The following is a 4,402-nucleotide window of genomic DNA, read 5'->3' on the forward strand; positions in this document are numbered from 1 at the left end:
TTCTAATGAATACTGACTTCTGTTGCTTCTGTAAAAGGGAATGCAATAATATACTTAAAGAAGGCAACACATGGGAGAATGGATGGTCCAAGCGGATGACTTCAGTGTTTAATTTTTGGATCAGGAAATTTAGTTTCTTCTGAGCTATATCCACATCTCTCATTTTGAATTAAAATAATGATCTAGGCCTTTGATATTTTTGATTAATGGAATGATTATAGCATGTGACTAAGTGGAACATTTTTCTTTACCTTCTGAGTAGAGAACAGATAGTAAACACTTGAACTGCTTTTTCAAGAGCAAATCTAAAGATTTAACATTTTCATTTGTGCTATGAGTTCATGAAGTTATTTATTATTCTTATTGCCTATGTTTTATGGAAAAGTATTTGCATTAATAAGAACCCCATAACAGCTCCCTTCAAATAAAAATGTGAAGTGACATGACAAATGAATATACCAAGAAATTCTTCTAATTTGAGTGAACTTGAAACTCCAGGGGCTATCATCATTCCTTCCTCTTGGTGGTGCTTAGCTCAAGATGTTTGTTCTTGTAAGGTAAGGAGGTAAGGAAGAAGGAATGCAGAATATAGTTTTCAAGCAGTCCTTCAAAATTAACACCTAACATCCTTAGGGAAAGCAATTTCAAAAGCAAAACTAAATGAGAATGGTCCACATTTTTATTTGAGATTTTGTATCAAACAGATTAGGATTTTGATAATCATCCATAACAGCAGTTCTTAATCAAGGGTGCACATTAGAGACACCTGTGGAGTTTTATATCCTCCATATACTTGGGCCCTAGAACCTGGGATTCTGATTCATTGGATTGGGGTTGGGCTCAAGCATCTGTAATTTTTAAAGTCTCAGATAAGATTGTGATTACTTAAAAAATTAGGAAGCACAGATCCAAAGGACTTCCATTCCCTAAAAGAACGGGGCGTTCTGTCTTTTATGCCCCAGAGGAATTTACAATCACTATTGTAGACTCCAAGAAGCCCTAGTGACTCAGTGGCTAATCACTCGGCTGCTAACCAAAAGGTCAGCAGTTCAAATCCACCAGCCACTCCATGGGAGAAAGATGTCGTAGTCTGCTTCTGTAAAGATTAGAGCCTTGGAAACTCTATGGGGCAGTTCTACTTTGTTTTATAGGCTTGCTAGGAGTTGGAAACATCTGGGTAGCAATAGGTTATGATGCTGAATGGGTTTCGGCAAAACTTGCAGACTAAAACAGACCAGGAAGAAAGGCCTGGTGATCTGTTTACAAAAAGCAGCCAATAACTGGGGACCATGGTACAGGGGTTATCTAGGTCAATTGGCATAACAAAGTTCATGAAGAAAATGTTCTACTTCCAACTTTGATGACTAGCATCTGGGGTTTTTAAAGTTTGAGATTAGCCATCTAAGATGCACCTGCTGGTTCCATCCCATCCAGAGCAAAGGAGAATGAAGAAAACCAAAGACACAAGGGAAATGATAGTCCAAAGGACTAATGGGCCACATGAACCACAGCCTCCACCAGCCTGAGCTCAAAAGAACTAGAGGGTTTCCCGCTATCACCACCAACTGTTCTGATAGGTATCGCAACAGAAGGTCCCAGACAGAGTGAGAGAAAAATGTAGACCAAAATTCAAATTCACACACACAAAAAAAGACCAGACTTTGCTGGTCTGACAGAGATGGGAAGAACCCGTGAGACTGTGACCCCCGGACACCCTTTTAACCCAGAACTGAAACCACTCCCAAAGTTTGCCCTTCAGCCAAAGATTAGACAGGTCTATAAAACAAACGGTAAAATATGTAAGGAATGTGCTTCTTAGTTCAATCACGTATATGAGACCAAAAGGGCAACACCTGCCCGAAAGCAATGATGAGAAGATAGGAAGAGACAGAAACAATGGACAGATGGAAATGGGGAATTGGGTTATGGAAGGGGAGAGTTTTGACATATCATGGGGATTGCAACAAATGTCACAAAACAATTTGTGTATAAATTGTTGAATGAGAAAATAATTTGCTGTGTAAAGTGTCACCTAAAGCACACACACATACAAAAAAAAGGCTTAAGAAGGCTTATTTAAAAAAAAAAATTAGCCAATGATAACCCTATGGGTCATAACAGAACATTGTCTGATCTGCAACCAGTCACAGGGATGGTGCAGAACCAGGCAGTATTTCCTTCTGTTATATACAGGGTTACCATGAGTCGGGGCCAACTCAATGACAGCTAACAACACTGTAGCCTCCATTTATTGAAACTGAGAAACTGAGTCAGGTCATCAAGGGCCACCACCACAGAAAGAGTCACTATCTGAGGCAGAATTACACTTAATATTTTCTTAACCAGTAATTGGTCCCCATTATTTACAGCTGTATTCAATCTGTATGCTGAGCAGATAACCTAAGAAGCTAGACTATATGAAGAAAAACAGGGCATCAGCATTGGAGGAAGACTCATTAACAACCTGTGTTATGCAGATGACACAACCTTGCTTGCTGAAAGCAAGAGGACTTGAAGCACTTACTGATGAAGATCAAAGGCTACAGCAGAAATACAAGTGGATGGCTTTAACAAAGAGAAATTTATCCTCCTACGGTCTACTAGGCTAGAAGTCTGAATTCAGGGCGTCGGCTCCAAGAGAAGGCTTTCCCTGTCAGCTCTCATGGAAGGTCCTTGTCATCAATCTTCCCCTGGACTAGGAGCTTCTCAACACAGCACCCCAGGTCCAAAGGGCACAATCTTCTCCTGGTACTACTTTCTTGGTAGTAAGAGGCCCCCACAACTCTCTGCTCAATTCTCTCTTTAATATCTCAAAAGAGATTGTAGATTAATCTTGGAGATTGAGTCTACATAACTGCCTCTAACCCGATTTCATCGATATAGAGATAGGATTTACAACACATAGGAAAATCATATCAGATGGCAAAATGGCAAACAATCATACAATGCTGGGAATCATGGCACAGCCAAGCTGACAGATATTTTGGGGGACACAATTCAATCCATGACAATGGCCTTCAGTATGGATTACACTTCAACATAAAGAAAACAAAAATCTTCACAACTGGACCAATAAGCAACACCAAGACAAACGGAGAAAAGATTAAAGTCGTCAAGGATTTCATTTTATTTAGATCCACAATCAATACCCATGGAAGCAGCAGTCAAGAAATCAAACGATGTATTGCATTGGGCAAATCTGTTGCAAAAGACCTCTTTGAAGTGTTAAAAAGCAAAGATATCACCTTGAAGACTAAAGTGTGCCTGACCCAAGCCATAGTGTTTTCAATCACCTCATATGCATGTAAAAGTTGGACAGTGAATAAGGAAAACAAAAGAAGAATTGACTCCTTTGAATTGTGGTGTTGGCAAAGAATATTGAATATACCATGGACTGCCAAACAAATGAACAAATCTGTCTTGGAATAAGTACAACCAGAATGCTCCTTAGAAAGGAAGATGGCGAGACTATGTCTTACATACTCTGGACATGTTATCAAGAGGGACCAGTCCCTGGAGAAGGACATCATGCTTGGTAAAGGACAGGGTCAGTGAAAAAGAGGAAGACCCTCAATGAGATGGATTGACACAGTGGCTTCAACAATGGGCTCAAGCATAGCAATGATTGTAACGATGGTGCAGGATCAGGCAGTGTTCTGTTGTGTTGTACACAGGGGCACTATGAATCGGAACCAACTCAACAGCACCTAACAACAAATGATAATTAAATCCTGCTTGTCAAAGTAAAAAAAAAAAAATTTTTTTTTTTTTTTTGTCAAAGTTACTCTCTGTACTGTGTATAGTCTTTATCTGCCTGTGAGCACACTGTCAGTATATAATAGAACAATGACATTTATCTTTTCACTGTACTTGGGATAAAAGCAAAATGTATGGCTTACCTGGTCCTACATGATATGGCCACTGCCTACCTTCAGTCATTCCAGCTACACCAGCCAGTTTTTTCTTTATCAGCATATCAAGTTGCCTCCAGGTGGACCATGCCCGAAACAACAGGAACATGGATAAGATGGCCCCTGGTGTGAAGCAGGGCTGGGATAGGGACCCAGATGAGGGCCCCAGAACAGTCCAGTCTGGTTGGAAGAGCACGTCTTCTACTCAGGGGTGGCCGGTCACCATCAAGGAGGTCCGTATGAAGTAAGGAATGGATAGGAGAACATGGTCACTGAGAATTCAAAAGCAGTTCATATCTGGAGATCCAAACTGGCAGCTAGACATTCCGAGTCTAGAAAGGCTCCCCTCATTTTCCTGTCTTACATAACCTTAGTACAATTATCAAAACCAAGAAATTAACATTAGTAAAATGCTATCAGCTAAACTGCAGATTTTACTTGGATTTTACCAGTTTTTCCACTGATGTTCTTTTTTCTATTCTGAGATCCAA

Source organism: Elephas maximus, chromosome 1, assembly GCF_024166365.1.
Source record: "Elephas maximus indicus isolate mEleMax1 chromosome 1, mEleMax1 primary haplotype, whole genome shotgun sequence".
Taxonomy (NCBI): domain Eukaryota; kingdom Metazoa; phylum Chordata; class Mammalia; order Proboscidea; family Elephantidae; genus Elephas; species Elephas maximus.